This window comes from Ictidomys tridecemlineatus, chromosome 11 (assembly GCF_052094955.1).
Source record: "Ictidomys tridecemlineatus isolate mIctTri1 chromosome 11, mIctTri1.hap1, whole genome shotgun sequence".
NCBI lineage: Eukaryota > Metazoa > Chordata > Mammalia > Rodentia > Sciuridae > Ictidomys > Ictidomys tridecemlineatus.
Window position 1 is genome coordinate 93,751,394 of NC_135487.1, and position 23,702 is coordinate 93,775,095.

The 23,702-nt window shown below is 34.6% G+C and overlaps 1 pseudogene; it reads right to left on the reverse strand.

The window, feature by feature from the left end:
* Positions 1 to 13,566: 13,566 nt before the first annotated feature.
* On the reverse strand, positions 13,567 to 17,009 carry LOC144368606 (endoplasmic reticulum chaperone BiP pseudogene; annotated as a pseudogene).
* Positions 17,010 to 23,702: the final 6,693 nt, after the last annotated feature.

Consider the following 23,702-nt stretch of genomic DNA (forward strand, 5'->3'; position numbering starts at 1 on the left):
TCAACACTCCAGGATATAGGCATAGGCAATGACTTTCTCAGTAGGACCTCTAAAGCTCAGGAAATAATGCTAAGTGTTAATAAATGGGGTGGCTCCAAATTAAAAGGCTTCTGCACAGCAAAGGCAACAATTAGGAATGAGAAGAGAGAACCTACAGAATGGGTGAAAATCTTTGCTAGCTATTGTTTTGAGAGAGGATTAATATCTAGAATATATAAAGAACTCAAAAAAATCAAATAACCCAATTAATAAAAATGAACTTACTAATGTATTAAACAGACACTTCTTAAAAGAAGAAATACAAATGGCCAACAAATATATGAAAAACATTTTCAGCAATTAGGGAAATGCAAATATCACAACAGTCAAAATGGCAGTCATCAAGAATACAAATAATAATAAATGCTGGAGAGGATATAGAGAGAAAGGGACACTTTTACACTGTTGGTGGGATTGTATATTAGTACAACCACTTTGGAAATCAGTATGGAGTTTTCTTAAATGTAACCACCATATGACACAGCTATACCACTCCTCAGTATTTATCCTAAAGAATTAAAGTCTTCATACTATAAGGATACATGTATATCCACGTTTATAGCAACACAATTCACAATAACCAACCAATGTATCTAGCCTTGGTGTCCATCAACAGATGAATGTATTAAGAAAATGTGGTGTACATACACAATGAAACTTTATTGAGCCATAAATAAAAATATTATGTAATTTGCAAGAAAATAAATGGAACTAGAGACTATTATGTTAAACAAAATAAGCCAAACTCAGAAGATCAAGGGTTGTTATGTTTTTCTCTGATATGTAGAGGCTAGAAAGAAAAAGGAAAAAAAAAGTTGGGGTGGATCTCCTAAAAATCAGTGGGAGATCAAAAGAGGGAAGGGACCAGGGAGTGGGAGAAGGGGAGTGAGGGAAAAGTGCTAAGGAGTGATATTGGCTAAATTATATTTTTATAAAAGTGCATGTATGAACATGTAACAAAAAATTCCATAAATGTGTGATAGCTATGATACCCCAATAAAAATATAAAAAATAAAATTCAAGACACAAAAAAGAAAAAAACTATGCCACTAAACTATGCCACTAAAGAAATACCCCAACATGTGTGCTCAGTAAAGGCCTTTTATATATAGCCTCCTTGGAATCTCACCCTTTCACATTTGTGTAGATAGAGCCATTCCAGCCTCCTCCCCAGACCTTCCTTCAAAGTAGAGCTAGCTAGTAGTGTTGCTGTTTATTTGATTGTAATTTACTTCAGCTGCAGGAGTTTGTATCCTTCTGATATTATTGTCATAAGGATAACCCAGACAGCCAGAATGGACCTTCACACTAAAGTTTGCAGCACTCTGTGCTGTTTTGTTATGCTCCAATTGTCTCATTAGCTCTTTCACTCTTAATCTCAATAATGTCAACATTTTGCATTCTTCTCCTTATCTGTCTCTCCAAGAATGTCTTGGTGGCCTATACAGGCTTTTTTGACTTCACTACTTAATATTCCTGTTACAGAAACCCCCATACATTTTACGCCTCTAGAATTATGTATTTCTCTTTTGATAAGAACTTTTGTGCTAATACCAGTAGAATACTTTCATAATACATATAAAAATTTCATTAAACATTTATCCCTTGCTCCTGTATCTTTTCTTTACTATGAACCTACTACATACCTACATGTAGAAGATTCCAGGAATTTACCAGAACAAGAGAAATGTTTTAAGCAGGGACATGAGAAAATCTTTGGAGTGAAGTCTTAAAACAAAACATTTTGTGGTTTATGTAAAGCTTTATATGTATCTATAAAAACCAGTAAATATTCCTACTTAAAATTTTATTTTTGATTAATAAACTACTCACATATGTTTATGGGGTACCATGTGATGTTTCAGATAAATTAGCATATGCATCACCTCAGTATTTGTTATTTTTTGTGATGAAAGCATTTAAAATTCTGTCTTAGCTATTTTGAATTACACATTATTGTTAATTATAGCCCTCCTTCTTTTTAACTTAGCCTTGTGCCTGTTTACCAAAGTCTCCCCTTTTCCCCAGCTACCCTACTGACTGACTCCTGCCACTCTGCCACACACATGAGACTTGGTCAACACCATTCTACTCTCCACTTTTATGATTTTGACTCTTAGATTCCGCATATGAGAGTGTACGTTTTTTCTCCTACTACTTGGCTTATTTCACTTAACATAATCTCCTCACTTAACATACTGTCATCCATATTGTTATAAATGACAATTTCCTATTTTTGTAGGGTGAATAGTATTTCATTGTGGCTATATACCACCATATCACCATTTAAAGAATCCCTTCATGTGTTGAGGAACACTTAGGTTATTTCCGTATTTTTGCTATTGCAAGCAATGCTTCAGTGGACATGGTGGTATATACACTAAGAGCCACATGTTTCTTGAGAAAATTGCCCATAAAATAATAAAATATGTGATTATAGAAACTGCTCACAGCTATTATTTTCACCTGTGCTTTTATAGTATTCACAAAGCAGCAAAAAGTCTTTTTGTTCAAATATACAGTACTTTTAAAATAACAGACAACCTCACTTTTTCTTAATTTTTAAGACCTAATTTTTTATTTATCTTTTATGTTATTGTACATTTCTTTGTCTTATTCAGAAAGGTAATAGTTTTATGCATCTCTGGAAAACATTTTTACCTTCTTCTGAAAGGCATAGTTTGGACTAGGTATAGATTCCACAGTTCACATCAACTTCTGAGTTCTATATTCCCTTGATTCTTTCTCCGTATTTTATTTATAATTGCAGGACTGGGATTGAACTTCGCACTTCATTGCCCTTCATTCACAAAGCTAGATTCTCGATCCCTTTAACAAGTGTGATGAGATGTATCTGTCATACAGTACCATGCAGAATGTATCCACCATCCAATACTACTATGTAGTGCCAGATAAAATAGTTCCATTGCCCTAAAAATCCACTATGTACCAGCTCATTTTCCTTTCTCTACTCCAACCCTGATTCCTTTTACTTTCTTTTTAGTTTACCTTTTTCAGAAGGTCACAGTTCATAAACTGTTTTCAATTTCCTATGTCCTTGCAGGATTTTTAAATCTTACTGAAATTGGGGTGTTTTGCTTGGTTTTCTAGACTGTGGTGTGTGTTCTCAAAATTTCATTATGAGGTCTTTTCTTGAATTAATCTAGGAGTTTTTCATCTTACTTTTTATTGTGTCTTCTGCATCTGTATTTTTCTTTGTAGAAAGTGTGGAATTGATGAATTTGTATAGCTGTAGCCAAATAAATTTATTTCATTTAATGAGTTTGACTTTTAGATTCTATACAAGTGAGATCAAGCAGTAATTTTCTGTGTCTGGGTTATTTCACTTGGCATAATATGCTTCAGGTTTATCTACATTGTTGCATATGGCAAAAATTCCCCCCCATACCTTGTTTTTTAAAACTTGAATAGTACTCTTTGTGTATTTGTGTGTGTGTGTGTGTGTGTGTGTGTGTGTGTGTGTACCTGACATCACCTTTTCTTTCTTCATTCATCCCTTAAGGCAGTTTCCATACTTGGGCTATTGCAAATAATGCTGAGGTGAATATGGAGTTTCTGTTGTCTCTTCAAAATATTAATTTTATTTCCTTTGGAAGAATACCCAGGGATAGGGTTGCTGGATAATATTATGGTTCTATTTTTAATTTTTAAAATGGTAATGGGAATTTAATCCAGGGGTACTTTACCAATGATCTTAATCCCAACAGCCCCCCTTTTTTTAAATCAGGGATTGAACTCAACAGTATTTGATCACTGAGCCACATCCCCAGCCCTATTTTGTATTATATTTAGAAACAGGGTCTGAGTTGCTTAGTGCCTCTCTGTTTCTGAGGTTAGCATTGAACTTGTTATCCTTCTGCCTTAGCCTCTCAAGCCACAGGGATTACAAGCATGTGCCACCGCACGTGGCCAAACCTTTTTTTATTTTTTATTTTGAGACTGGTCTCATTAAATTGCTGAGGTCTCATTAAGTTGCTCATACTTGTAATTATCATGCCTCAAAACCTCAAGGCTGGGGTTGTTTGTGTGAGCCACCAAACCTGGCTTCCAGCCCTTTTGAGACAAGTTTCACTAAATTGTCCAAGTCAGTTGTGATCTTCCTGCCTGAGCCTCCCAACTAGCTAGAATTATAATTGTTCAGCACTGTGCCCAGCTCTTTTTTATTTTTTGAGTAACTTCCATACTGTTTTGTTTTTTTGGCCATACCAGTTACATCCCCACCAATACTGTATAAGTGTTGTCTTTTCTCCACATCCTGGCCAGAACTTATTCTATTTTATCTATTTATAATTGTTGCTTTAATTGTTATGGAGTATTATCTCATTGTAGTTTTAGTTACATTTCACTAATGAATACTGTTAAGTTTCTCTTCATATTCCAGTTGGTCATCTATGTGTCTTCTTTTGAAAAAAGTTTATTCAGATTTTTAGCCCATTTTTAATTGAGTTTTGCTTTTTTTGGTTGTTTGTTGTTGTTGTTTTCTGCTATTGAGTTGTGTGAATTCCTTATAAATTTTGAATATTAATCCCTCATCAGAGAGTAACACCTTCTCCTACCCCAGAAAAGGCATGCTATTTAAAAAAATTTTATCATTAGGATTTGTGTGATTCAATTGAAATATTTTCTTATATGAAGCTACAAAGATTTTTTTAAAATTATAAGACAATATGTATCACACCAACATTTGAGGACCTGCTACATGCCAAGTAGTGCTATGCTGTTTCTATGAAAGTTTTCATTAGAACAATTCTGGGCAATGAAAATTCAATGATAAATTTTACTATATCAAATCTTTCTTTTCTTTTTATTCCTTATAATGAAAGAGGATACATTCTCCTGTCAAGCACCCATTCTCCTACCTGTCCTCTAAATCCCTTCCCTCTGACTTTCTCAGGACTGGATCTCCTCCATTATTCATCTTCATCTTTTTCCCATTCTGGTTCTTTCCCACTCCTATTACAGCACACTTAATACTCTTAAATGTTAAAATGAATTCCTTCCTTTATGTCATATCCCATCTTGCTTCCACCCTGAATTCTCTCTTTATTACTCAAAGACTTCAGATGAGTTGTCTGTGTTCCCTGTCTCCATTTCCAATGGTCATCTGGCTTACACCTTTTCACTGAAACTACACTCACCAGTGTTATCAGTGACTTCCTTGTTGGTAAATTCAGTGTGCCCTCTTTAGTTCTACCTTACCTGACCTCTCTGCCACACTTGATAATGTTGAGCAATGCTTTCTTAAAAATCTTTTCCTTTGGTTTTGGTGATAATCAAATCTTTGCTTCTTCCTCTGTTGACATTTTAGTCACCTCTTTCTGCGCACCTTCTCCAATACCCAAAGTATTGGTGTTCCTTGGAGTTCTAGGCTTTCTTTTCCATTTCTGCTCTGTCCACTGTTCCCAAATGGCCTCACCCATTCCCATGTCTTCAGTGACCATTTACATGATTAGGACCTTCACATTTGTATTTTCAGTCCTCACCTCTTTTTTGAGTTGTAGCACTATATGTCTGCTGCCTACTAAACATTTCCAAATGAGCCACTCCAAAATCAGATTTATTTCTCTCCCTAATCCCACTAGCAAAATGCATCAGTGAATAAATAAATAAAACAAAATATTCTTGTGTTCAGTTTTTCCCAATGAAGGATACTGCCTTCTACCCACTTAAGTCAAATAAAGACACCTCTGGATTTGACAGATTAATTTAACCTTAATGTTGCAATTAAGAACTACAATTTTACTTGTTTTTGCCTCCTCCCCAAAGGTTTATTTTCTCTCTGTGTCCCAAGAAGCTACATCTCTTTTTACACAGAGATCTTCATTAATGTTGAGGAAGAAAATTCTCTTCTTACAAATTTGTTCATTGTTTTACTTTAGTGGACAAATTTAAGTGGACTTAGAACTACTCCACATATTCTTGATAACAGCAGCTTCTAAGAGTTATATTTGAGACACACTATAAGCCAGAGACTGTTATGAATACTGTGTAATCTTATTTCATTTCTCCAGATACCTTCTCTGTTCCTTAGAGGAGAAAAATTGAAATATGGGGAGGTTAGAGAATGTGTCTAGTGTGAGTGACAAGGGGCAGATAGCAGAGGCAGGATCTGAACCTGGCTCCGGGTATGATCTTTTAACCTTTGCACAATGCTACCAGGCAAACATCTGCATTCCTCATAGCAGTTTTTTAAAATTATTTTTTGAAGTTGGACATAATACCTTTATTTTATTTATTTTTATGTTGTGCTGAGGATTGAACCCAGGGACTTGCACGTGCTAGGAAAGCACTCTACTTCTAAGTCACAACCCCAGCCCTCAGTGGACTTTTTTTTTAATCACTCTTTTAAAATGTTTAAAATACTTTGAATTACCAAGACATGATATAATTTGAAATGTGTGCCAAGAGTATACTTTTGCATATTGTTCTGAGAATAATAATGTAGTTTGCTGGTAGAATAAATAGTCACAAATGTTTGGTTCATAATTTTTATTCTATTTTAAATTACTTTTATTTTTAAAATCTTTCTAGATTTTATTTTGAGTGTTTTGAAATATAATCAATGGCCATAGCAACTTTATCTTCTGAATTCTTTGCTGATTTTACATCACTTACAGAAGCTGTATCATTTCATCTTATAAGTAACTAAGTCACTTTCTGAGCTGCCTACACCAGAAGTTTCTGGGAAACCATTTGAAGCAGAGTTTCTACATCTGCCATTGACAGCAAAGATGTTGTGGTTCCTGAGCCAGGGGAGTACTCATGAAGAAAATGTGGCATTTACCTCAGGTTTTCATACTGCCTTGACTGTATTTTCTGGAAGTACTGTAAATCAGGATGTCTGCATATTTAGTAAAAGAAGATTCAGCACTTATCCCAACTAAAGATGAAAAGGGGGAAAAATTCTGATAGTGAAGTTTACTTGAGTAGAATCTTGATAGTGAAGAGAGATCAAGTGTTTCTTGAAACTGTCTCCCTGACCCAAAGGTTTTTGATAGCAATTTGAGCAGTGTGGTTATCACCTGGGCCCCCTGAGGCTGTGACCCAGCCCTGAGAACTTTGCTATGTGTGACTCAGGCCAGAGAAGCACACAAAGGGAAAAATCTTGAAGCTGGTAATGCTGGAGCAGTTTTTGCAATACTACTCAAGGAAGCACAGAATTGGGTTCAAGAGTATCATTCAGAATACAGAGGGGACAGGGACTATGCTGGGGAATTTGAAAGTGAACTGGTTGATCCTGAAGAGCTGTTTCTATCCAATAATGGGAAGTACTAGTAGGAGGTAGTATCCCTAAAAGAATCTCAAAGAATATTGAGTTCTGAGCTTCATGCTGTAGAAAACCAGCTCACATATGCATCCTGGACATTCTGTTCCCTGAGGCACTGTGATGATGACACTAGGCCTGAAATATCTCTCTTTGTCTTTGATAGTGCTTCTTTACTTAAAATCTGTTTTATCAGATGATAGTGTAGTTAGGTGAGCTTTTACATTGAGAGTTCCAAGTTTCTTTTTCCATCCTTGTACAAAGTAACAAAAGATTTGGTGATTCCACTTGCAAAAAAGGTCAGTAAAACAGGCAAAATTGAATACTATGTTTATGGCAAATTAAAACAAACAAACAAACAAAAATAATAATACTCAAGATAATGTCTGGGTGATGTGGTGCACACCTGCAGCCCCAGCTACTTGGAAGCTGAAGCAGGAGGATCTCAATTTCTAGGCCAGTTTGAGCAAGTTAGAACCTGCCTCAACATCCAATAGAAAAAGGGCTGGGCTTTTAGCCCAGTGGTAAAATGCTTGCCTGCTATGTGCAAAATGCTGGGTTAACTCTAGCATCCCCTAGCTCAACCATTCACAAATGTTTACCCTGGTGGGGGAAGAAACAGGCCTGTGATTAAGGAGGGATGTAAGTTACTGATTAACAATCTGTTAGGGATATATGGTTAGATAAGATTTTATTTTATTCTTTTTCTTCTTTTTAGGTGCTAGGTTTAAACTGGCTGATTGTAAAGACATTTTAGAAAAGCATAACATATATGGTTTACTAATTAACTTATCACTATTACTTAAAATTTGTTACAGTCAAAAGTATAATCATACTTTATTTTATATAAATTATTTCTAAAAATGTAATAAATACATGCTTGTTTAATTATTTCTGGTAAATATGTATAACCATTGTTTTTTAAACTTTCCTTAGTAAACTCAAAATTCAATAAATGCTCATTTTCAAAAGATAGTAGATTTGTTTTTTGCCTCTCTCTAGCAAATGATAGGGACCTAAGATTCCAATGGTGGGCTCATCAAAAATTCTTTGGGGCTAAGAGTTCAATTAGTGTTGTCTGGGCTGCTGTAGTAGAGGTTATGTTTCAAGTGGCATTTCAGGGATCCATGTGGACACAACCAGTACAGCAATGACTGAGGACTGGATTTGGCATATTTGAGACCAAGCAGAATGAAGGAACAGTTGAACTTGTCAGAAAATTAAGGGAAAAATAAAGTATGTGTATATGTACAAGTTTGTCTCCCAATAGGTTTAAGCTAGTAACTTCCTAATTAGCTATGAATACTTCTCCAGTCTTGGATTCCATATACCATTCCCCACTTAAAGAAAACAGTGCTCTTTTGAAGCTGTCTAATCTAGATCTGGGGTAGGAAAAAGCACAAGATGACCTTGTAACATTTTGATGTACCAAAAATAAGGAAGAATCCAAAAAGACATGTAGACATGTCAAAGGGACTTAGAAGATAGTTTAAAAAGATTCCCACAGACAAAATCTGGGAAATTTTCAGCATGAAAATAAATAATATATTATCAGCTACTTAAGTAAAATGAGAACCCAGAAGCCTAAACTGATCTAAATGAATAAACACATAGAGAAAGGAAGGTTTTTCTTTACTATAGGATATCAAAGCAGAAGTGGTTGACTCACCACTTGGCAATCAAAATAGAAACTGATTCAGGAAAGAATTGTCAACAGACTCAAACTAGCTGTCAGCAATTCAGTAGGAATTAGAAAATTTCATGGTCTCCAGGAATCTCCTAAATTACTAACTTTACAATGAAAAAACTTTGTAGATACTATCCTAATCTAGTGGCCAAAGACCACATCACCTGTAAGGGGGCAAATAAACACTGTGCATCTTCCAGTACGATACAATGAAAAGAATCAATCATTATTTTGGATATTTATGACACAAATGTATATCCCAACTCTAACCATGAGAAATATTACAAAAACCCAAACTGAGCAAGCAACACTCACTATACAAATTGGCTTACGCTCCTCAAGTGTCAAGGTCATTAATGAAAAGACCAAAAAAGTATTCCAGATGGAAGGAGACCAAAGAGATAAGACAACAAAATGTGCCATGTGATCCTAGATTGAGATGCTTGAAGACAGCAGCATTATTGGGGCAATTACCAAAATGAGAATTTAATCTGTGGGTTAGATGTCACCATGTTAATGTCCGAGTTTGATGTGTATACTATGGTTAAAAAGGAGCATCACTGTTTATGTACACACTCAAGTGGTTAGAGGTAATGGAGAATTATGTCTTTAATTTTTAAATGATCCAAAAATATTTTGGATGGGATTATATTGAATCCATAATGTAAGTTACATGAATGTCTTTACAATATTGAGGCTTCTAATTTCTGATGTGGTGTAAAATTTTATACCTTCTTATTCTTTTTTTTAAAGAGAGAGAGAGAGAGAGAGAGAGAGAGAGAGAGAATATTTTAATATTTATTTTTTAGTTTTCGGCAGACACAATATCTTTGTATGTGGTGCTGAGGATCCAACCCAGATTACAAAAATACCATGGTAGATACCTTAATTCATTCTTCTTATAAGCCTGTTGATCTGGTCTTCCCTGTATCCAGCATCTCCAACTTCTACCAAATGAGTGGTCTTTTCTTCATTCCACCTCGTGGAGAAGACAATTTGAAGGGCCACAGGAAGTTATTTGCTTTTTTGGAGCATTTTCCAACAGTGTAGATCTTATGAATCAGATCTTCCATGCAGATGATGCCATATTTACCAAGAGATCGAGCAATCAAAGTGTTATCTGTCAAGGCAATTCATTTCTTATTGATTTTGCCATATCCACGCTTATAGATTAGTTCATTCACTGATTCCATTTTTCATTTCATTATTAAAGAGATCTTAATTTCTGTTAGTGGCCCATATCCAGGAATAGGACAGACTACTCCATACTGATGGTGAATGAAACTTTGCCAAACTACTGATATGCACTGAATTGTCCACATATTTATTTATACCAACACTGAACATTAAAAGTAGTTTAAAATACTCATAAATTCTCATGAAATTCTCAGCATATAAAATAGGCTCATGAAAGGAAATACTTCTCATAAACACGAACAATATCCTTTTCACAAAGCTTTCTGGTGGCCTGGCAGCTCTAAAAAAAATCTCCATGATGCCCCTTCCCCTTGCTCACATCTGTTTCCAAGTATCCTAAAACAACTTTTCAATGAACAAGTTCTACCACATTATTGGTAGCAGGGCACTGTGTATGCTCTGGGTACTCTAGAAACAGCAACTCATTCTCCAGAGACACTTTGCTTCAGTGCCTTCAGGAAGCTGGAACATTCAGGCTGAAGGCTCCAAGCTGAAAAAAATCCCAAGAAGGACATGAAAGTGCAACTCTATTTGTGAGGTTTGACTGGGTTGTATTCACATCTTTAAACTGAAGGAATTCAAATGTAAGTAAATTTTTTCACAGGATGATGAATAAGTTCTGGAAATGGACCCTTGAGTATAGTTGCAGAATTATGTGAATATAATTAGTGAACATATCAAAATAGTTAAAATGGCTAATTTTATGTGTATCTTACAATAAAATCATCGAAAGATGCATTTCCTAACATTCAGTGTTTCCTGCTATTATTTAGTAATCACATTCATTAAGAGCACTAACCACTTTGGCATACTGGCACACACCTGTAATCCTATTGGGAGACTGAGGCAGGAGGATTAAAAGTTGAAAGCCAGCCTCAGCAGAAGCAAGGTGCTAAGCAATTCAGTTAGACCCTGTCTCTAAATAAATTATAAAATAGGATTGTAAATGTGGCTCAGTGGCCAAGTGATTAAAAATTCAACCTCTGGTACCCCCCCCAAAAAAAAGAAGCACTAATCAAAATTTGACAGCCCTGTATTTGAGATTTGGATCTGCTTGCTGCATCTCTGGAAACTATAGACATATCTGTTAACTAAGTCTCAGTTTCCTCACCTGTAACACAGGAATTATAAAATGCTTACTTACCCATTATAGGTTGCTGTGAAATTTACACTTAGTAAAGTCTAAATTCACAAAAGAAGCTCAATAAATGCTAGCTCTGATTTTATTTTTAAGTTCAAATCAATATGATTTTTGTACTTTGTATAAAGAAGGCTAACAAATGGCTTTAGTATAAAAAACGCCATTTATTCATTTCTCCTTAGTCCTTAATTTTATGGAGAATTATAAGACAACATGCCCTAAAACTTATTTCATATTATAGTCAAGTGATAAGCCCATGTGTTGACCACTGAGTCAATAGTTAATAATTTTAAGGTATCATACTCTAAGAGGCAACAATTTCAGAGAAGCAACAATTACTTGATGTACTTGAAATAATTTACATAAAATAATGTGTGTATAAACCTGTACATATAATTTTTTATCAAGTATAATATGATCAATCGAAAACATTGACTCACAATATAGTTCAAACATAGAAAAGAAGGCTATTTTATTTTCATCCCTTTTACATCCTATTTTAGGTAAGATGATAAAACCCAGAAAATAACAGGAATGAATTAGTTTATAAAAACTGGGTATTTTATAAGTGAAACAAATTCAGTAATCTACATTTCTCAAATTGCAAACAATGAGACTTATTATACTCTCAAAATGAACTTAAATAAATTATTGCTCCATTCTAATGACATAAAAGTTTTCACTGGTTGATAGTCCAGGTAGAAAGAGTATGTAAAGTGATTTATAAGTAAAAACATTTCATTCAAAAGGATTTTTTTTTTTGGTACTGGGAATTGAACTCAGGGACACTGAAACATTGAGCTGCATCTGCAGCCCTATTCTGAATTTTATTTAGAGACAGTGTTGCTAAGCACCTTGCCATTTCTAAGGCTAGCTTTGTACTTGAGATCCACTTGTCTCAGCCTCTGGAGCTACTGGGATTACAGGCATACATCCCTGTTCCTAGCCAAAAGTAATGGTTTTAAAAAAACCCACATGATCTCAAGAGAAAATACATAGAAATATTTATATAACATTCTCATTTATATTAATTTATATGATATATATTATTATTTTATTATGTATACATATATGTAAATTATACATATATAAATTAAATATATATAAATTATAATTACTAATATATAATTATATTGTTTTACATAATTTATATAATAATGTAAATTACATATAATATATACTATAAATTATATTATATGTTATATATTCATGTATTTATATATTATATATTTATATAAATTATATATAATATATTTATATACTTATATATAAATTATATATTAATATGTAAATATATATATGTAAAGTATATATATGATATAAATCATATATTGTATAAATTTTTTGTATTTCTATGTAAAATATGTATGATTTATACATATTTAATAAAATTATTTGTAATATATGAAATATATATTTTATATACACATATAATAATATATAAACTAAATATAAATATATATTATTTCATTTTATATAACATTATTATCATATATCTAAATTTATATTAATTTATATTACTTATTATAGTGTAATTATATAATAATATAATTTCTATTATTAATAAGATAATGATATGATTATTATATTATAGTTTAATTTATATTAATATAATATATAAAATATATGGATTCTATTATAGTTATATTTAAATTACTTATAATATATCATGTATACATTTAATTCTATAATATGTAATATATAATATATAATACATAATACATAATATATTATATATAAATATAATTTAAATTATATAGTTTAGTTATTTGGTTTTAGATGGTTTTAATGCTTCTGATAGTGTTTTTTTTTCTCTAGCTTTATCTGTATAAATTTTTATTTTATGACAGTTCCAAACTTTTAATACTTTTTTAAATAACAAACATTTATTGGTGTGACTTATGGTAGAAAAACGTTCCTACACTAGATGTGCATCACCAAATCATTAAATAGAACATTTCTGAGGTGAACACACATCCTAAGCCACGTTTTTATATCCAGTTTTTAAGATAGCCAATTCTTCCTCTCTCTCCACCCCAAAACATGTGAGCAACTGCTAATGGAAAGCAGTAAACAGCCACTTGGGTTACAACATTTTCAACTCCACTCTGAGGTGAAGATTCCCAGTACATTCGAGACTTAAGTTCTCTCAATTGTCCTCTAATCAAAGTTCCTGAGTCCAGTATTCACAATATTACAGCACTAGTAGATCATTGTCTACAACTCTTCTCTTTCTGCTGTATCCTCTTCACCAGTCTGGGGAGGGTCTGCACTTCCATAGAGTTTGCTGATAATTAGCTAAACAATTTCTTCTAGTTCTTTCTGTTTAGCTTTGAAGTCTTCAATGTCAACATCTTGGTGGCTTTCCAGCCATTCAGTCTTCTCCTTTACAGCTTTTTCAATGGTCTCATTATCTTCAGAGAAAACTTTGCCTCCCAACTTTTCTTTATCTCTAATCTGATACTTTAGAGAGTAGCTCTTCAGTTATCCGTCAATTTTGGTCATTGGTAATTGTAATCTTAATTTTGTTCTCTGTACACTTGTCTTCAGCTGTCACCCAAAAAATACCATTCACATCTATCTCAAAAGTGACTTCAATCTGAGGGACCCCCTGGAGAGCAGGAGGAATTCCAGTGAGATAAAATGTACTCAGAAGGTGAGTGTCTTTTTTCAGGGGTTATTTACCTTCATAGATCTTGATTGGAACAGTAGGTTGCTTATCAGAAGCTGTAGAAAAGATCTGAGACTTTTTGGTGGGTACCACATTGTTCCTTGCTATCAGCTTGGTCATGACACCTCCCACAGTTTCAATACCAAGTGTCAGGGTACATACTTCTAACAGTACTAGGTCGCCTGCATGTTGATCACTGGAGAGTACACTAGCCTGGACAGTGGTACCCTATACATCAGCCTTATCTGGTTTTATGCCACAGGATTGCTCCTTGCCATTGAAGACCTCTTTAACAAGTTGCAGAATCTTTGGAATTTGAGTAGAGCCACACACAAGAACAATCTCATCAACATCAGGCTTCTTCAAGTCAGAATCCTTCAGTACTTTCTGAACAGGCTTCATGGTAGACCGAAACAGGTCCATGTTTACCTCTTCAAATTTTGCCCAAGTTAGGGTTTCAGAAAAGTCTTCTCCTTCATAGAAGAACTCAATTTCAATTCTTGCTTGATGTTGAGAAGACAGGGCATGCTGGGCCTATTCTACTTCATGCCAGAGTTTCTACACAGCTTTGTTGTCTTTCCTAACATCTTTGCCAGTCTTCTTTTTGTACAGCTTGATCCATAACATGCTGGTTGAAGTCTTCTCCAGCCCATGTGTATCCTTACTAGTGATCAAAACTTCGAAGACACCATTGTCAATGGTGAAAAGAAGCACATCAAAGGTTCCACCACCCAGATCAAACACCAGGATGTTCTTCTCTCCCTCCCTCTTATCCAGGCTATAAGTAATAGGAGCTGCTGTAGGCTCATTGATGATTCTCATAACTTTCAGGACAGCAATAGTTCTAGCATCTTTGGTTGCTTGTTGCTGGCCATCATTAAAATAGGCTGGTACTGTAACAACTGCATGCGTAAACTTCTTTCCCAAATAAGCCTCAGCAGTCTCTTTCATTATAGTGAAAACCATAGCAGAAATTTCTTATGGAGCAACTAAGTTTTCCCACCTCCAATATCAACCTGAATGTATGGGGTTTTTTTTTCAACCACCTTGAAAGGCAAGAACTTGATTTCTTGCTGCACAGATGGGTTATTCCTAGTGTGGATGAGAGCCCCATGATATCAAAGACTTGTGTTCTCAGTATTGAAGGTGAGCTGATTCATGGATGCATCACTGATCAGACATTCCCCTAAAGGGGTGAAGGTCACATAAGATGGCATAATGAGGTTACCTTGATCATTGGAGATGATCTCCACGTGGCCATTCTTGAGCACCCCGATACAGCAATAAGAGATCCCCAGGTGGATGCCAACCATGGTACCAATGTTCTCCTTCTTGTCTTCATCCTCAGCCAGGGCTGTTGTGCAGCACCCCAGCTACCAGAGAAAGCTTTATCTTGCCTTAGCTGTTGGCCACTTGCTCTTGGTCAGCAGCCAGAGAAGCAGACAGCCAGAAGAAACAGGCCATCCAGCAACAGGAAACAGCTAAGAGCAGTGAGGTTACGGGTCTGTCACACTGAGACACCTCAACTCTATCCATCTGTGTTGTCTCTGCCAATATCTCAAACATTTTAGTATTGAAGTGCATTTTATTTCTACAATTGTATTGGCTACCATATGTAAAACTTGACAAGTAGTTAAATATAGATTCACAAGCATTTTGACCTCTATGTAAATATTAAAAAGTTAAGTGAATTGCCAATGCTTCCATACATACTATAACAACACAAGTGGTCAAAGATGCACTAGAACATTACATGGGAAGAAATATATTCATACCCAATCAACATTTTTCAGGTACTTGCATTCAGAAGCATTTTATGAATCAGCACCATATTTGCTCCTAAATAAAACTCATTTTTCTATACTGCCCCTATTTGTTGAGAACAATACCATACATTAAGGATGCATTTACATGGATCATTTTATAGAGAAAATCATTTGAAATTTAAAATTATAATACTTATTTTATGCATAATTTCAAAAACACAGAATTTAAAGACAATACCAGTGAGGCACTATCATTCTATATGACTAAAACACTACCATTTTATATAACTAGCAAACACAACACAAGGCCAAAAGGCAAAGTACACACTTTTGCCATCCTATATAAAAGGGTTCTGTCACAACATTCTTTCCTAAAATAAACACAATACCAAAAAATGAAACAAGAAAAAGAAAAACTGAATTTTGTCAACCCTACACAAACTGTGGCATTTCAATTTCAAGGTTTTGTAACTCTTCCATTTCTTTTAGCCTGAGCCCTTGGCATATTGGATTCATGTCAGGCAGGCCAACCTCCTCAGAGTTCTCTTAGGCTCAGCAGCTAGCTTCAAAGCATAAGCTTATGTGCTGTCTCCTTCTGAAACAGATTTCTCCACATGACTAAGGGGAGTAAGGGCTGTGCTAGGAGGCACTGCTGCTGAAGCTGAAGCTGGTCTCTCCTCAGTCCTTTTGACTTTGCTGGTCAGAGTAGGTGGTTTGTAAAATGTTGTCTCTAGATGGGTCTTCAATATTCTGGGTGCTCTGAAAGGAGCAAGATGGTGAAAATGAGACGAATGTCTCTCTGATTCCTCTCTCTTGCTGAACTGGCTGGTGTGTTGGCCTGTGTGGCATCGCTGGAATGGTCACCACTAACCCTGAAGCTCATTGTGACTTTTTCCTGGAGTGCACTTGGCACAATCACTGCACTCATGCCAGTTAAGTTTTTTGGTTCACATTGTTGTTCCTGAGATTTTGTGAAATCTGCTGATCAAAGCCATTAAATTGGAAACCAGCAGTAGTAGCGGTATCTTTTCTATTAAGTACTTCAAAAGTAAGATTCTGGCAAAAATTGTCTGAATTCACATTTCCCACATTTCTGCTGTTTCTCTCATTAGGAGAGCTGCAATATGGAACCTATCTATAGGCAAATGGAAATGTCTTCAAATATTTTAAAATTATTTATTGTTATTACTATACCTACCTACAAATCCAATTTTCTTGGACATCGAAACAAGGTAACATTTAGAAATGAATCAGGATGAGGTTCAAATCCTGAATCAGCAATAATTTAGGGACATGACCCTTGGCATTATTTACCTTCCTGAGACTGTTAACTATGGCTTAAATGAGGCCAAAATTCATAGCACAGAAATGCTAATAAGATCAAATCAGATACATGGAATCAGTGAGTTCTGTGCTTTTCTTTGCAGAGGTAATGGAATGTCTTTGTTTTCAGATTTTCTCAGGCTACTCATTGATATTTCATTAATTTAATATATTAAATTTAACATTTATGGCTATATGTTGAAAAATTTGGATTTAGCTCTACTAAAACAGTAATGAATGGAAGGTTTCCAGCCCCCTTACCAGAAACCATTCACTGAAATAAAATGATCAAAAAATAGTGAACAAAAAGACTGGAGCCAAGAAAATGGGAGACATGTGTGCTTAATGTGCTAAAGTTAGGCCACAGGTAAAGGGACATCAAAAAACTTTAGGAGTCTAATTTTTTTGAGTTTCAGGAGTACAGCTTTTTTCTCCTTTGACTTTAATTGATTACAAAGAAGTAAAGGTGAAAACAAATTTCAGAAAAAGAACAGAAATAATTTATGAATTTCAAAATATCTTTCACAAGAAATAAACAAAGCATGATATTCATTTAAATGACATTTATTAAACTTTCTTAATGGCTAGCAAAATTAACTTATAAAACCTTGAAGTTTGAACCAACCTCAACATAATTAACCTTTTTTTTAAAGAATGAGAATTGTAGATGGACACAATATTTTTATCTTTATTTATTTGTTTTTATATGATACTGAGGATCCAACTGATGGCCTCACACATGCTGAGGCAAGCATTTTACCACTGAGCTACAACCCCAGCCCTCACCTTGGTTTTTAATCATAATTTCTTGGCAAGGTTTGAAATATGCAAACATATATGTTACATGACCACTCACCAATAAGTCATGCATCCCATTTTTCCAATGCATTTTGCTTGCATTCTGATTTCTCAAATGATCTAGCCAATTCAAAATTTTCAATTTCAATATCTGCATTGTGGATATTCTATTGATATAAGAAAAGTTTTAAACTAAAAGCAAAACACATCTCAAAACAAAAAGTTCAAAGACTATTAACTTGTTAACATAAACATCAAAAATTTAATGCAATTCTATAATGGTCAAAACTCACTTGCTTTGTAGAAAAATATTGTGACTTTGTGGAAAGATCTGTTGATATTACAGGTTTGGAAGGAGGGCTTTTACCCACCGAGGTTCAACAACATAAGTACTACATGGAACATTTTGTGTCTCTAGAGACCTATTGAAGATCATCTGTGTGTTGGTAATGAGGAACTCTACCAACAGGGCCTGAATCACATATGCAAAAAGGCCCAGGAGTCATTGTATGCCTGGGCCTCATAAGACAGGGTCCAAATACCACCCCCATTTTTTTTTAGTTCATCAGGTTTTCTTTAAAATGGTCTACAACCCTGAAAAGAAGAACACATACAGTGTATTAGATTTGCCTAATAGAGGTCCTTAATGATAGTTTACTATGACTTGAGAAGGGTCGAGAAAACTCAGGCTGTAGAAGACTACAAAGGGTTTGTCAAGGGTCAAGATTGGTGGGTCTAGAAAAAGAATCCTTTGTTTCATTATGATACTTACCACACACCAAACTGAGTTTCAGAAGTACTATATTAGGATAAATTCATGTAAGTAGAAGGAACTTCTGAACTCTTAGTAGGAGAAGGAAGAAAAATACCCCAAAAAAATTGCTCCATCTTTATATGTGGGATATACTCCCCATTTCTTATACTGGAAACTGAAACAGCACTGTCAATTTCTCTCTCACAGCCCAGTTAGTTTTCTTTTTTAAAAAAAATAATTTCTACCTAGAGATGGACACATACCTTTATTTAATTTATTTATTTTTATGCAGTGCTGAGTATCAAACCCAGTGTCTAATATGTGCTAGGCAAGTGTTCTTCAACTAGCCACATTCCCAGCCACCACAGCTAGTTTTCTAGCCTAGATGACTTATTCTCATGAACATCTCTCTGTTCTATGGCCAACATCAATATTCTGGTTTTACTTCAAACACTGTCAGCTTGTTATTTCTATGACTATCAAAAAAAATCTGTCTCCACCTTGTTTAGATATCAGGATTATACTAGCCTTATGTATGGGTAAAGAAGCTGTGATATCTATATAGTGAATGTGGTAGTTTTGCTATTTTTCTTTCAGAGAATTCATCACTGATATATAGAAATGCATTTGATTTATGGGTATTGATTTTATATCCTGCTACTTTGCCAAATTCATTTATTATTTTAGAAGTTTTCTCATAGAGTTTTCTGGATCCTCCAACTATAAAATTATGTCATTGGCAAAGAATGATAGTTTGAGTTCTTCTTTTCCTATTCCTATTCCTTTGAATTTGTTTTATCTAATTGCTCTGGCTAGAGTGGCAAGGATTATGTTGAACAATTTTTAGATGGAATGCTTCCAATTTTTCTTCATTTAGAATGATGTTAGCCTTAGGTTTAGCATAGAGAGATTTTACTAAGTTGAGGTATATTTCTACTACCCATACTTTTTCTAATGTTTTGAACATAAAAGGATGCTGTGTTTTGTGAAATGCTTTCTCTGCATTGATTGATATTATCATAAGACTCTTCTTTTTAAGTTTATTGGTGTGATAAATTAAATTTATTGATTTCTGTATGTAGAACCAACCTTGCAAGCCTGGAATACACAACTTGATCATGGTGAATTGTTTGTTTCATATGCTTTTGTATGTGATTTGCCAGAATTTTATTGAGAATTTTTGCATCTATGTTCATCGGGGACATGGATTTGAAATTTTCTTTCCTTGATGTGTCTCTGGCTGGTTTTGGTGTTAGGGTGATACTAGCTTCCAGAATGAGTTTGGAAGGGTTTTCTCCTTTTCTATTTCATGGAATAATTTGAGGCCTTCAACAGATGAATAGATAAAAAACTTTGGTATATATACACAATGGACTCTTACTCAGCATTACAAGAGAATAAAATAATGGCATTTACAGGTAAATGGATGGAGTTTGTGAATACCACAAAATAAGCTAATTCCCTCAAACCAAAACCCAAATATTCTCTCTGATAAATGCTGATCCATAATTGGGTGTTTGTTGCTGGAGGAACATTGATTGGCCACAGGGGAGGGAAGGAAGAGGAGGGGTATGTGGTAGGAAAGACGGTGAAATGAGACAAACATCATTATCCTAGGTACATGTAAGATGGCACATGAGATGTAACTGTACATCATGTACAGAGAAATGAATATTTCGGCTCCATTTGTGTACAATGTATTAAAAATATTCTACTGTTATGTATAACTGATTCAAACTAAAAAATAAATATTTTTACAATTTTTATTTTATTTATTTATTTTTATGTTGTGCTGACCTTCGAACCAGGACTTTGCACATGCTCTACCTCTGAGCCAAACTCCAGCCTCCCCAAAATAAATTTAAACAAAATCTTAAAAAAGAGATCTGAATTGCTGTCAGAAAGGTCTAGCAAGAAAATCTGCATATGTAAAATTCCTGATGCCAAGTGTTTTAGTGAGTACAGAAACAATATGGTCAACTCATCTGCCAGGAAGGTAAGATTTTCTTATCAGACTTCTAGGAATGGTAGCACAGTTCCTGCTACTGTTTGCTATATTGTATCCTAATGAAATCAAATTTTCCAAATGCAAAATCATTTCTTGTCACTCCATGTCTGTTACCCTCTGCCTAGTATGCTGTTCTGCACATTCTCTACCAAATCATCACACAGTTTTTAAAGTTGAACTCAAGAGCTTTTGCCTCTTCTGCTCTATCCCTATCCCCAAAACTTTCTATGCATTCCTACAAGCTGTGCACAGCTAAAAGAAAAAGGATGATGATATACTGTTGTTATATACAGGTCTGTTCCCCACGATGATGAGCCCACAAATAGTAGAAACCCTGTGTTTTCATCCTAGTTTTCCCAGCCATAGCCTGGAACACAGGAGGCATCTGAGAGAACCATGTTTGCTGCATATACATATATTCAATGTCTCCCTTTCCCAACACATAATAAAAACATCCTAAAAATCATTTGAAAATTATACCACAGCAATATATATGTACTGAATACTATTGCCCTGTACAATTAAAAATGGTTAAGATGGTATAAAAATTCTTACCATTTAAGATAGACAACAATGTATTGTAGAGTATTAAAATTGGATGGTGGCAATTGTCTTAGAAGATCCTTGGTTTTGAGAAAAATTTGGTTGATTTCCATACACATATTTGCGTATGTGTTGTCTTCATAGTTGTCCCTTTTTGTGTCCTGTTCTTGGTTAATCTGTTAAATGACATTTGCAAGCTCCATAAATTCCTGGTACCATTGGAATAAAACCAATGTTTCTGGTAGCTAAAGAAACAAAATTATATAAAAAATACCTTTAGGCTGCGATTGTAGCTCAGAGGTAGAGCACCTGCCTAGCACATGTGTGGACCTGGGTTTCATCCTCAGCAGCACATACAAAATAATAAATAAAATGAAAGTATTGTATCCTGCTACAACCAAAAAATAAATATTTTGAAAAAAATCTGTTTTTTTTTCTTATAGTCAACTGTAAGTGAGAATTACTCAAATAATTTAGCATGTCCCTTTAAATTAACAAAATCTAAAGACAATCTGTATTCATTTATATCTTCTTCAGTACCCGGGGTTGAACATATGACCTCAAGCATAATAGGCAAGCACTCTAGTACTGAGCTTCATCCCTTCCCATAAAATATATGTGTTTGGTAGGGAATTGACTTAGAAAGCAAATCAAAATCTTGACCATAAATTTTATTTATGGTAGTAACAAATTAATAGATAATGAGTGAAATTCTAAACTTTAAATGAATTTTAAAATTTAATCTTCATGATAGGATTTTAAAAGTCTTCATCTTTATCCTGAACACATTATACTCCCATTTTCCCCCAAATAGCATGATCTTCAGCTATTTTACTGGAACAAATAGGATAGTGCACAAAATCAATAAAATGAATCAGAAAAGGCATGGATTTTATGAGTAAGAGTTAAAAATATCAAAGTGCTTCAGGGCCCAGATTTTACTTGGGCATGAATGAAGATCAGCACAAGATAATATGACCTACAAAAACATACTGTCAACATCTTATGAATCTTGAAAACAGGCTTATTTGCCATGAATAGATCAAAAGAAAAAGGTCTTACAACAAATATCCACTGCCATAAGAATTTCAATGTTTCTACTGATCTATAATAGAAAATTTAGTGAACCTTTAGCTACCTGATATCCTATAATATCTGTGGCAATTTAAGGTGTTGCCCCATGATCAGTTTTTATCTTCACCATTCTTAGATATTATTCAAGTCACTTTACCTTTTGGAGCTGTAGGTCAATGAGTCAAATAAAGGCTACTGTCTGACACTATTGAAAGAACTGAGAACACTTTCCCAAATGAAAGTCTTAGACATACAAAATTTCTCAACAGAATGCAAGCTTATTATATTGGACCCTATTCATCTCCTCTCCCTGACTTACTAAATAAGATTAAGGATGACACATTATACTACAGTCATTCAAAGGTATCAACCTCCATTTCTCAGTTGATGTGTCTGTAAAATGTGATTAACGAGTTATCAATGCTTTCCTGGGCTATCATTGTAGACCCAGCAATTTATACTTAATTTCTTTTCCTCCTGCAACACCACTAAGATACTGTAGGCTCATAAGGAATAGGAAAATAGAGAAAAAAAGAAACAAAATTCACAAGTAGAAGAGCAGATGAACAAGTCCTGATGCAGCATTTACAAGAGAGCTGACCCTTTGTCACTTAACATGATTTTCAGAATCCTAAAGGGACATGGACATTTACTACCAGGTTTAGGTTAGGTTGATCTTGGGTTAGGGTGCAGGTAGGCTAGCTGAGAAAGCTTAGCTCTCTATAGAATCTTGTCTCTACTTGATGTACTAGAGCAATCTCTTTCCTAAAACTCTGGAAATTTTTTCTCTAAGCAATGTGATACAGAGGCTCTCTAAATTGAGGCAATGCCAAACATAAGGCACAGAGAGGCAACTGTCTTCCAATTGGGATTTGTTTCATATATGCACCCTGAAATCACAGATCTTACAGTCATCTTAGGCACCCTGGCTCCCACAGTATTGGTACTGTATCTCTAGGCAAGGAAAAAACCCTTTCCTGGGAGACTGGGGTTGTGGCTCAGTGCTAATGCACTCATCTGGCATGTGTGAGGCACTAGGTTTGATCCTCAACACCACATAAAAATAAATAAATAAACTAAAGGTATTGAGTCCATATACAATTAAAAAATGCCTTTTTAGAAGGATCACACCAGTGCCAGAGCAGGGAACTAAAGACATGTAGTTAGGCATATAACAAACAATCCACCTAGACCACTTTATAGTAAAATTCAAAGTTTTTAAAAAGCCTTGATGTGTTCAAGTGCTTTCAAAGGGATTTCAAGTCCAAACTTTAACGTAATTAGATACCATGAAAAACAAAAATCAAAAAGGGTAGAAAAAGAACAAATTGAAGGTCTAAAACAATGCTGTCAATATTCTGGCAACCAGTCAGATAAGGTGAAAGAGTACTGGAAATGCAACTGATCTAAACTGAG